This window comes from Lactuca serriola, chromosome 5, assembly GCF_051521515.1.
Source record: "Lactuca serriola cultivar US96UC23 chromosome 5, Lser_US96UC23_V15, whole genome shotgun sequence".
Taxonomy (NCBI): Eukaryota; Viridiplantae; Streptophyta; class Magnoliopsida; order Asterales; family Asteraceae; genus Lactuca; species Lactuca serriola.
In genome coordinates, this window is record NC_136412.1 from 25,443,966 (window position 1) to 25,457,562 (window position 13,597).

The following is a 13,597-nucleotide window of genomic DNA, read 5'->3' on the forward strand; positions in this document are numbered from 1 at the left end:
TCGGCGAGTGCCATGGCGACTCGGCAAGTCTAGACGTCCTCCCCAACTTCCCTTGATGTTCCCTTTCTACTCGTCGAGTATCCCTCTTGGCTCGACGAGATCCTCGTGGAAGAATCGCGGGGCCACCCCGACTCCACTCGTCGAGTCTGAAGAACAGCTCGACGAGTTCCAGTCAATCTCCAAGCTACTCGCCGAGTCTGTTCATTGGACTCGGCGAGTCCATGCCATGCAGTCGATCGAACTGCTTCCTGAGATAAGTTTTGTCCCGAATACACAAGCATGGGACCTTCTGGGCCTCTAAAGGTCCTAATACAAGGTTATATTCGATTGGGTAACAAGGTAATAATCCATCTAATCATCAAATGGGTTCCATAAACCCTAGATCCATGCACACATCAAAATAACAGAAATGATCCGAAATGTTACCTGGATAACGCACCCTCTGTGTCCCCAAACCTCAGAACTCGAATCCCTTGCAGTTCCTTTAGCCAAACTCTTCTCCCCTTGCACCACAACTTCTTCAAGTCACCAATGGCCTTCAATCTTGCTCTAGATGCCCACAGCCGCTTAGGGTTCTTCTCAATCGACTAAAAGACGAACAATGACGGCATATAATGCGTTATATACGACCCAAACCTGAACGGTTAGGGTTTTCGCTAAACAGCGTAGACTCGCCGAGTCCATATCTGGACTCGTCGAGTCCAGTCGCGATCCCGCGACCAAGTCTGCGATCCTACTCGGCGAGTCTAGGCTCCAACTCGCCGAGTCCCCTCTTAAATCACCCCAAAAACATAATTTAATAATACCTGAGATTCCGGGCTGTTACAAAACGTACTCATGTAAGCGTATCTATGTTAACGCACTCATGTAATCGTATCTATGTAAACGTACTCATGTAAGTGTATATATGTAAACGTACTCATGTAGGCATATCTATGTAAGCATACTCATGTATCATGTAATTTACTAGTATAGACTTATGAATGAACTGACTCTTGTGTGATTCCCTGTACTTGGAATGGTAAGTAGTATCTCCTAACTATACCTATAATAGTTACTAACAATGTACGTGTATAACCTGAAGTATGCCTTTGCTACTCAAAGGTACTGAACTGACTGGGGAAAGCTTTTATGTCTACATATGTATATATGATATATAGCTCAAGTTTAAGTATTAAGTCCTTTAAACATTTCTTATATAACTATACATATATGGCCATGCATTTGACAATAGAAAGCATAAAAGAAGTTTTGTAAAACCTTTGAAAAGATTAATACTTAAGAAAAGATCGACTTCATGTCAGTTTCTAAAACGGTTTGAAAGTATTTGTTTGATAAAAACAGTTTAAATATAAAGGAACCTTTGTTTGAAACATAACTGTAACAGGGTTTGAAATGAAACATACAGTGCTTAATAAACAGTTTAATAAAGTGTTTTAAACACTTAACAACGTTTAAGATAAATATTTGAAGAAATCTGTTTGGTAAAACAGTTAACGTATAGTAAAACCATTTGCATGTTAGTTATTAATCACATGTGATTGATATAATAACTAAACAGTATTCAACTTGTATCCCCCCCCCCCCCCGCTATAAAGCATTCATAAACATTTAACAATATTTAAAAGGTTAATTCACGGGGTATGAACTCACCTGCAGTGAGCGGATCGGAAGGAAGTGTCGGACAAGTGCTTGGTGTCAAGTGAAGACTTAGACACACACAATGATCCTAATTACTTATGAAGACATATGTATATAAACAATTAGTGATTTTAACACTAAGTGAACATGTATGAACATCCTATTGCAAGGAAAACACTTTGGTCAAGTGCTAGGAGGGTATCGGGTTGCAACAAAGGAGTGCAAAGCCTCATTCGGGAGTTTATGGTCCAATGACCATGTTTATTGGAGTTTACGGCCAAGGGGAGTTTACTTATGGCCGTAAACTCTCAATTGGTCACCAAAAGAGGCTTAAAACTCTAAGGGCTTAAGTGGTTAAGTGCTCCAAAGCTTTAAACAAGTGTTTGGGTGGGTTTAAGGTCCTAAAATGACCTTGCTTGGTGTTCACGGCCCTAGGACCACTCTCCCATGAGTTTATGGCCGTAAAATCATGGTAAGGAGTACAATTTCGTGAATTTTGGTCCTTAGGTCAATGGTGTAAGGTTCTATGACACTAACCAAGGCTTACTAAGGTGTTAGGGTGTCATTTGCACCCTTAAAAGGGGTTTATGGCCCAAGAACATGCCTTGGCCGTAAAATCCTTGAATCCCATGATTTTTTATGTTTTCTAAGCTCTAAATATGATAAACATAGTGTACAATGAGTTGGATCAAGAGTACTTACAATCTACGAGCGCAAATGGTCGATTTTAGCCAAGAACACTAGTATGTGTTCTTGGTGTTCTTGGTGAAACTTGAAGATCTACAAAATGGAATGATTTCATGCAAGATATCAACTAGTTAAGACAATAAGCTTACGAGTTTTGAAGATCGGGGATGAAGATCGGGATGATACTTGAGAGGATTTGGGCCAAATGGAAGGAAGGAATGAACAAATGGCCACCTTTTCATCATATATGCAAGAGTTTATGGCCCACATGGAGTTTACGGCCGTAAACTCCCATGTGTTGGCCGTGAACTCCTTGCATGAGTGTTTGAGGTCATTTCTTTGATTTAAAACTTCAGCGGATTAACCCCGACACTTATTCCTTAAGTGTACAAGGTTCAGAATGCTCAAATAAACTTCTAATTGTGCTAAAAGATAACCGCAATGAGTTTGACTTTCAAAGAAGTGTTAGACTAAACTGGATGGAAATTTTGGGTTGTCAGATCATCCCCTCATTAGAGGGAATTTCGTCCCGAAATTAGAATTTAGGTAAAGGAGTAGGCATGAATAATCAAGCAAGGAGGTGGGAAAACTTCCTAATCGATTGGTTCTCGTACTCACAGGTGAAACCGTGTCCTTAGTTGGTATCCCAACGATCTCGTCGAGTGGGCTTACGAGAGTCCTGATGGGAAGGCATGTTTTCAAGTTCGAGACGTGAAGAGTAAAATGTACGTTACTGAGTTCGTGGTGTAGGTTGGGTTTGTGAGTTACAGGACCGATTCTGGCAAGTATCTCAGAGGTCCTAACTATTTTGGATTAGGCTTACCACACTTTCCGAAGCGTATCAAGCCTTCGCAGAGTGAGATTTCCAAAAGGATTTGGCCTCTCACTTGAAATTCCAAGGTTTTCTTCCTCTTGCTTGTCTTCCCAGTCAAGGGCCACTCCCTTCTGAGTCAAAGTCATAAGAGGTTTCGTAATCTGCGAGGAGTTCTGAAAGAACTCTCGATAGTAGGTCAGCGAGACCTAGAATTTGGTGAAATCTCGTCGGTGTCTTTGGTGTTGACAAATTCTCAACGGCTTTGATTATTGGAAGGGTCCTCAAAAATTCCCACAACACTAATAGTGTGCTTCAGGAATTCGACTCTTCAAATCTAAAACTCGTATTTAGAGAACTTCGCGTAAAGCTTCTCTGATCGTAATGTTTCCAAGGTTTGTTGTAGATGCTCTTTATGATTCCCTTCTTACTACGAGAGTAGATAAGTAAGTCATTTATAAGGACAATGACGAACTGATCCAAGTAAGAATGGCGTACCCTATTCATTAAGTTCATGAATACTATAGGCGTATTGGTCCTATCCGAGGGGTATCACTACGGACTCGTAGTGTCCGTGTCGAGTTTGGAAGATTGTCCTTGGGACATCCTTTACTAACACTCGCAACGGGTGATATTCGGATCTTAGGTCCATTTCTACAAGGTACATCGTTCCTTGCGGTTGGTCAACTGATTCATCTATGCGAGGCAGAGAGTAATGATTTCTAATGGAAGTCCTGTTGAGGTCTCTGAAGATGAGGTACTTCTGGCATGGGTACTTCGGAGTTCTGGAATGACGGCTTCGCTAGAAAGACGTTTTCGGAGAAAGAGATGTACGCACGAAACTGTTACTGTGTGGATCGATTTGACTCATGATGTATGATAATGTCGGACTTACTTAGAAGTAAAAGACATCTGATTTGGACATAAAAGCGTTACAGATAAAATACAATGGTGCAACTTTTAACAGGGTTACAGTACTTTACAGTAACTATAGGAATACTGTTGTGAACAAAGTATACTACAAAAGACAAGTATACGCAGCATGAGGGTCCCTTAACTGATGGGCAGTCCCCCGTGAAGTGTCCCATTACGCCACATAGATGGCATATCCGAGAGGTTTCGACATTGGTGGTTGAAGTAATGTGTTGGATCTGAATCATGCAACAACGGGTAGTATGCCCGTCTATATTGCAGTTAAAGCAGTGCGGTAGACGACATCTTCCTAGATGATGGAAGCTGCACTTATTGCACTTTGGTAAGTTTCCAGCATACTGCCTGGCTGGGTTAGGGCAATTGGGATACCCGAAGGGATGGTATTAGGAGGTACCGATGTCGTGGCTATGAAGGTCATTACCGGTGGTTGTTTCTTGTTCGCCCCTCGAAGCGATCTGTCCTTAGATTCAGCCTAAAACTTCCATTTGTTACTCTTGGTCTTCGAACTCGGGGTGTCATGGTAGTTTGTTGCTCGTTGAGGTACTTGATTGTTACCTGGATTGGAATAGTTGTTAACAATCCCGCTAATATTCGTGTTGTTAGCGTTAAGGTGGGTCAGAATAGCTGACACGGCAGCCAAGACTATAGCTTGAAAGGTAGTTGCATCAATCTGAAGAGTTGGTGTTCGGTTGATGGGTTGATCGTTTTTCTTTGGCGACATGATTCTGTTTCACGGAAAGAAAATGAATTTGTGAGCATGTATGGTTGAACCTAGACGTAGTTCGATCATTCATGTAAAGAATAGAAGTATGTTCTCGTGGGTTCGACCTACATCCCTATGATGCAATCCTAGCAAAGAGTGGAAGTAAGTTTGTACAATGGTCTCAAGACGTTTGTCGTTCTAGCCGAGGTATCGTTGGTTGGTGAATAACATGATCCAACCACTAAAAGAGACTAGGAAATGTCTCCGGAGTTAAATTACTATAGTCCAATGTCTTGACTAAAGTATGTTTCAAATAGACTCCGATGAAAGTATGATGAGAGTATTTGAACAAAAACGTGACACGGAAGTTAGCCAACTGTCAAGATCATTGATGTTTAAGATGTAATAAGTTCAGGGAAATTTGACCTTGAAGAAGGTCTTACATCATATCCGGAGTAGCAAAAGTTTTGGCCGCATAAAGGCCTAACTAAAAGTACCTACAGTACAAGGCAGTTTCATAGAAAATGCCACATAGGACATAGATAAGAACACGGTTCTTTAAAACAAGAAGGAAAGTAAAGTATCTCCTACTGGTGACGATCATCCCTCTGGTGAACTCTTAGCTCAGCCAGTTGACGTTCCATATCAAGCAGGTGTCTTTCGTACACCCTCTGGCGTACTTGGAGTTCTATGACTTCGGCTCGTGATTCTGCTATTGCTTGAAGCAGGGTTTCATGGTCTCTTTCAGATCTCTCACGAGCATCTTCCAGATGAATGGTGCGAAGGGTATGCATTCTCGCATTGGCGACAACTTCTGTGTTTTGATGTAGGGCTGTCTAGCCTTGAATCTCATTTCGAGCCACTCTGTGGACCAGGATTGGCAAGATTCTATCTGCTGAGCCCCCATTGCTCAGGTCATAAAGGCTTCGGTCTCCATTAAATGGCATGGGCTGATCCTGTCCTTGGCTCCATGTTTCCAAGCATTCTACCGATGGAGGCGTCGGTCCATGAAAGGTCGGACGAGGGTTAGGATTTTGAAAGGGAGCTGTCTGGGGTAGGTTCTCAACTTCGGGTTTGGAGTTAGCACCATCCGAAAGGTTTTCAGCGTGGTGATCATTCAAAGGAATCGGATGATCATTCTCTAGTTCTTCTCCAAACCATCTAGCAATGACTTCGTTCGGAAGGTACGGGTTGTCGTGGGGATGGAGTCCAGCCATGTTATCTACGCGAGAATTGGGGTAAGGAAATAATTATTAGACGAACTCTCTAGATAATTATTAGAAAGCCTTCATTAGTTACATCACTATTTTTGAAGTGCATACCAGTTATATGTAATCACAACAGGATAGGCCTTCGAATAAGTGACCTTAACTCCAAATTCACAAAGAATAGGGGTAAAGCAAAATTTTCACAGATTCTAAGTCTATAACATCCTAGTTATATATAGCCTTAGTGTATCCACTTAGCAACTATCAACTTAGTAATGAAGATCCTTTTTAGTTCCCACGTATAAAGTACTTATAGTAACACCAAATACCCCTATGGTATTATTTTTTTTTACGTTCTATTGTTCTCATTGTGGTATTGTTGGTAAGATTTTAGACTTGTTGCAACCACACAACTACACTTAGGAACATGCTAGTCAACCCTCATATAATATAGTTGATTAGGCTATATTTTCCCAGTTTTGACTATATGTCTCTAAGTCCACTTGTGTTGCCCAACAATCGTAATTCTTTTGTATTGTCCTAGTGACAATGATTTTAGTATGAATGCAGGCACGTATACTTTGTTAAATATTTTATTATTTAAAAGTATAAACTCTTAGAAATAGTGTTTTAATCCCAATGTATTTATAGTTAGTATATCTTTTATGGGTTGATATACTATATTCACTATAAATAATGCTTTGATACCAATCTGTCACACCCCAAAACCAAGAACGGCGGAAACGTTCTGGGGCGGAGGACGTCATGTAATGTATCACAACAATGTAGAATAGTAAAGAAGCAACAACATCATCCATTGCATTAAACTTATAATTTTAATTACAAGTGTGTTCTTTCATAACATACAACAATAACATGAATAATCAGAATATAAGACGAGTCCGGACTGCTCCGTCTTCACAAACCTGTTCGTCGTACCTGTCTATTTGTGACCTGAGAATACAAGTTATTTTGAAAGCAAGTATCAGCCAAAAAGCTGGTGAATTCATAAGTATTAATGTGTCTTTGATGTGTAAAACTTGTAATTAAAGTCTCGACATTGTTTTGAAAGAAAGCTCGTATAAGTATGTAAATGTTTGTAAGTAATGGAAAGCGTTTGAATAACCCTAGAACTGCATATGATCCCTATAAAAGAAGTCTTCTACCAAGAACCTACTGTTTTGAAAGTAGTCTTCTACCAAGACCCTACTGTTTTGAAAGTAGTCTTCTACCAAGACCCGACTGCTTTGAACGTACGCATCTCTGTAAATGTGATGGTTTTTCCCTGTTTAACTATTAGTATAAAACTATAGTATACCTCATCGTTTATGTGTATGAGTCACAATATATAGGTAATAAGGAAAATAGTTATTTATATCAAACATATCCTACCTCGTCGTTCATGTGAATGTGTCACAAAGTAAAGGAAGAAAATAACATAATAACTTAAGTATTATCCTTTTGTACTAGGATAACTAACAATGTTAACTTAAGACATCCGTAGATGTACATTTACCTCTGTTGCTAACAGCTGGGTGTAGGAATAGTTAGTCCCTTAAAGTATACATGTAATGGTATCAACCGTAGACATCCGTAAATGGGCATTTACCTTTGTAGCTAACAGAGGATCTAGGAATGGTTAGTCCCGCAAAGTATCCTTTTGCAAGAGGATATAAAGTCCAATCTATCTCGTCGATTATGTGATTGAATCACAAAATAAAGATAAGAATGAGAATTATATAACAGTATCTATACATATAATATGTAATAGTAACTCATCATATATTATCTACGTAAAACTATTCATGTAAAAGTATTCATGTAAACGTATCTATGTAAACGTACTCATGTAAGCATATCTACGTAAACGTATTCATGTAAGCGTATCTGTGTTATCGCACTCATGTAAGAGTATCTATGTAAACATACTCATCTAAGCGTATTTATCTAAATGTACTCATGTAAGCGTATCTATGTAAACGTACTCATGTATCATGTAATGTACTCGTATAGACTCATGAATGAACTGACTCTTGTGTGATTCCATGTACTTGGAATGGTAAGTAGTATCTCCTCAGTATACCTATAATAGTTACTAACAATGTACGTGTATAACCTGAAGTATGCCTTTGCTACTCAAAGGTACTGAACTGACTGGGGAAAGATTTTATGTCTACATATGTATATATGATATATATATATAGCTCAAGTTTAAGTATTAAGTCCTTTAAACATTTCTTATATAACTATCTATATATGGGCATGCATTTGACAATAGAAAGCATAAAAGAAGTTTTGTAAAACCTTTGAAAAAGATTAATACTTAAGAAAAGATCGACTTGATGTCAGTTTATAAAACGGTTTGAAAGTATTTGTTTGATAAAAACAGTTTAAATATAAAGGAACCTTTGTTTGAAACATAACTGTAATAGGGTTTGAAATGAAACATACAGTGGCTAATAAACAGTTTAATAAACTGTTTTAAACACTTAAGAACGTTTAAAGAAATCTGTTTGGTAAAACAGTTAACGTATAGTAAAACCATTTGCATGTTAGTTATTAATCACATGTGATTGATATAATAACTAAACAGTATTCAACTTGTATCCCCCCCCCCCCCCCCCCCGCTATAAAGCATTCATAAACATTTAACAATATTTAAAAGGTTAATTCACGGGGTATGAACTCACCTGCAGTGAGCGGATCGGAAGGAAGTGTCGGACAAGTGCTTGGTGTCAAGTGAAGACTTAGACACACACAATGATCCTAATTACATATGAAGACATATTTATATGAACAATTAGTGATTTTAACACTAATTAAACATGTATGAACATCCTATTGCAAGGAAAACACTTTGGTCAGGTGCTAGATGGCTATCGGGTTGCAACAAAGGAGTGCAAAGCCTCATACGGGAGTTTATGGTCCAATGACCATGTTTGATGGAGTTTACGGCCCAGGGGAGTGTACTCCTGGCCGTAAACTCTCAATTGGTCACCAAAAGATGCTTAAAACTCTAAGGTCTTAAGTGGTTAAGTGCTCCAAAGCTTTAAACAAGTGTTTGGGTGGGTTTAAGGTCCTAAAATGACCTTTCTTGGTGTTCACGGCCTTGGGACCACTCTCCCATGAGTTTACGGTCATAAACTCATGGTAAGGAGTACCCTTTCATGAATTTTGGTCCTTAGGTCAATGGTGTAAGGTTCTATTTCACTATCCAAGGCTTACTAAGGATTTAGGGTGTCATTTGCACCCTTAAAAGGGGTTTACGGCCCAAGAACATGCCTTGGAGGTAAACTCCTTGAATCCCATGATTTCTTATGTTTTCTAAGCTCTTAATATGATAAACATAGTGTACAATGAGTAGGATCAAGAGTACTTACAATCTACGAGTTCAAATGGTCGATTTTGGCCAAGAACACTAGTGTATGTTCTTGGTGTTCTTGGTGAAACTTGAAGATCTACAAAATGGAATGATTTCACGGATGAAATCATGTTAGAGTACTAGCTCATGCAAGATATCAACTAGTTAAGACAACAATCTTACGAGTTTTGAAGATTGGGGACGAAGATCGGGATGATACTTTAGAGGATTTGGGCCATATGGAAGGAAGGAATGAACAAATGGCCACCTTTTCATCATATAGGCAAGAGTTTACAGCCCACATGGAGTTTACGGCCGTAAACTCCCATGTGTTGGCCGTGAACTCCTTGCATGAGTGTTTGAGGTCATTTCTTTGAGCTAAAACTTCTGCCGATTAACCCCGACACTTATTCCTTAAGTGTACAAGGCTCAGAATGCTTAAATAAACTTCTAATTGTGCTAAAAGATAACAGCAATGAGTTTGACTTTCAAAGAAGTGTTAAACTGAACTGGATGGAAATTTCGGGTTGTCACAATACGAATGTGGTCGATGGGATTTCATATGCAAGGTATTGAAGTCTAATTCTCCAATTTGCCTATGAAAAGAAAAGTATTTTGGTGCCTGCTGATGAACCTAAAGCTGAATTCTTGAAGTAACATTATCCCAAAACGATTGATGATGATATGAATATTTTTCCGACAGTTGCTAGGATTCTTGATGGGATACTCAAGAAGGTTGAACCTTGAATCCTGTGTTGGAGGCTTATTTACTTACAATCAACACAAATGATGGAAATGGTATTTTGTTGACAAAACATGGTGAAGGCTCTTCAAAGAAATCTCAGACATCAAACACTGTTGATGTCTCAACTTCAGAAAAAAATGATAAAGAAACAATCATTTCTAAGTCACCAAAGAAACATCTTGCAGAGGTAGTGAATGTTTCGAAGGAATCTATACAATCCCAGGAGACTGCACCCTGAATCTACCAAGCAACTTATTCCCACAGAATCCGGTGTGTTAAAGCGTCTCAAAAAGATGTCTCATAGATCTAGAAAATCTCCTGAGAGGTCATCTAGTTTCTCACCATCAATGGTTCGTAATCCCCATGCACTCGGAAAGTGTTGTTCTTTGTGAAGTTCCTATGCCAGTGTCACCATCATAGAAGAAGCGTAGGGTTGAGGATGTTGCAAAGCATATTTCCAACAAGACTAAAAAGCCAAAGAAGTGAAAGTTGATCCTACAAGAAGATGATGAAGAAGAAATTGTTCCTGATTCTCCAATAGGTAATCCTTCACCTCAACAGAAATCACCTGCCTTGTAAACTTTCGAAATGACAATAATTTTAAGTAGGTCTGTGGAAACTTTGATAGTAGGCACAACTACTATTTTTGGTGAACCAACACAAGTATCGATTCCTATGCAGACTTCGGTCATACCACCCGAGGTTTCGTTAATTGAGTCATTTTATGAGGAGGTTTGAACCTCAGGCATTACCACACACATATCTGATACGGATGTGAATGTCAACATGGGTGAAGGAGTTTCGAACTATGAACATCTATTTGCTACTCAAGGTATTCTTGAACCTTCCACTACTCAAACCAATACTTCGTTACCGCCAATTATCACCACTATTTCCACAACCACCCATTCTCCTACTTTTGATATTGTCATCAATCATCACATTGCATCTCTCTTTTCATCCTAATCTACTGACCCACCTAAACCTCTTAATGATGACGATACTGATGATGGAGGGTTTGGAGGATCATTTGCTGATTTGGAATCTGATCCAGAAGAAGAAGATATCCCATATCATATGCTGATGTCCAGGAAGCAATTCAAGATTCTAAACAAAAAGCTAAATTCAATACTTCAATCCCAAGCAGATGTAGGGGGGAATAATTTCATTTCAAGTATTGAAGTTGATGTGATGCTTAAAGCTCTGGAGGTTTAGTTATTCAGGAAAGTGGATATGTTGTTAAATGCTTCTGAATCTCGTCTTTTCGAAAAGCTTGATTCCATGGATAAAAATAACAAATTACGAGTCAAATATGCATCTTTAACTTTTAATGATGAGCTCAAGGATTCAAAATGGATTGCAAAGGAACACCATGTTCTTTTTGTGCAAGATGTTAAACCGGTTCGTGAGAATTTAAATCACAAGCTTGAAGAACTGAAGGTTGATGTATCCAAAGAGCTTCGTGAGTTGGATTACAAATATTCTTCTCTTCTTGAGAAAGTTGATATTATAACGGATGTTGTTACTATGTTTATTAAAATCCATCAATCTTTTGATCATAATTTTGATGAGAAAGCAACTATTGTTGTTACAAGGTTTGGACAAGTTACTAATATGTTTGAAGAAGTGAAGAGAATTGTTTCGAAGTCTGGCTCATTCTCAATCTTTACTCCTGAGTTTGTTGATCAGAAGTTTCGTTACTTCGAGGTTGCAATTCAAAAGATGTTGGCTCCATTGTCTCAGTTTGTCACTATCTTACCAACGAATGCCCCAACTGTTATCATAGGGGTGCAATGGTGAGAAAACGAAGGTGTTGGTAAAGGAGAAAATGTTTATGAGAACATGAATGAAGAAACAAAGGTTGTGGGCAAAGTTTTCAAGACGCTAATTCCTACAACAAAACCTATATTTTTGAAGGCTGAACCAATAATGGCAACTACAGTTATGACAAGGCCAATCAGAAAAGGCATTGTAATTGTGTCAACTGCGGATGGGGGGGAAGTAGTTCAAAACCTAAGTAAACTACAACAACAACTTCATAAAAAGGGAAAACAATTCTTGTTGAAAAGATGAAAGAAGAAAGAAAGGAAGAAATTGAAGCAGAGATGGAGAAGCAAGGTCATATTCAGAGAATTTTGATGCTTCGTGCAAATGATCCACCTACAATAAACAAAAGTGATCCAACAAGATTGAATAGTTATGAAAATATTGAAGCCAGAGTTGTATACAATGAAATGTATGAATTCAAGAAAAAGCCAAGGAAGAGCTACGCAATTGAGAAATCTAATATGAATTAGCTTGATTTTAACATCAATGAGATGATGTTTCTCACTGCTCAATATAAGGTTGTGAATAGATTCAAGAACAAGGATGATTTTTCTCACATGAAGTTGAGGTACCATGCTGTGTTGGGGAAGGAATAAGAAGAGGTTTCGTCATTGGTGAAAATTGTTCAAGTGCTCAGTATAACGAAAGGTGAACTTTTCGAAAATATGTTGCTGAATTTTCAATATCACGTTGTGAGGGAAAATAAAGTACCTTTCGAGTTTTCCATTGTTGATTTCCCTTTGATGAACTTGAATGATTTGATTGAATTTGCATATATACTCAAGGATTTGGATGATTCTAAACTCCAAAACAAAAGCAATGATGTGTTACATTTGGGTCTGGTTCATATAAAATTTTTCATAGACAATTACTATGATTGTCTAGCTATGAAAGACATTGAGTTGGCTGCAACAATGGAAAAAAGAAGTTACTGTTCCTTAAACCAAGACAATGAGTGAAGCTCAGTTAAAGAAGTATGTGGATGGTGAAATATGTTTGAAGCCATTTGCTATAGTCTTTGATGGGAAGAGTAAGAAGGGGAAATCATCGATGTTCTTTTTCCAAACAAGCGAAATTGAAAGATATACAACTACTCATTATACAAACTTAATTGTGTGTATAAATAGTTGTAAGAAGAATACCGATGGAGATAAGGCTGAACTAAAGAAGGTGATGAATTGGTATGCTGAAATTCGAAGAACATTATGTTGGATTAGGTGTCTATGCCCATAACTATAATTCGTATGTGTAACAACCCGAAGTTGTTCATCGCCGAAAACCCGTTCTACCCGTATAACTCGTCGGAGATCGAAATGTCCCGTTATCGTTTTTGGGCTTAGTTAACTAAAAGTTATATGTTTATTTTCATTCAATGAGGGTTCAAATCATTTAGGAACTCATGAAATTAGCCCAAGACATGTATTTTATAAGTTTTAGAAATATCCTCGTCGGGTGACGAAAACTCAATCGGGTGCAACCCAAAGCATTGTTTAAGGCCGGTATCGGGTAGAATTCCACAGTGTCCAAGTTATAGGGACTATATAAACATGTTTAAGCACTCATTTGAAGCTTTTTCCTTCTCTCTCTACTCTCTCTCTCTCTAACCTCTCTCCAAAATCCAAAGATTAAGTGTCCAAAACTCAAATTTAAGGCTTCAAATCCTTAAGGTACCTTCCTAGCC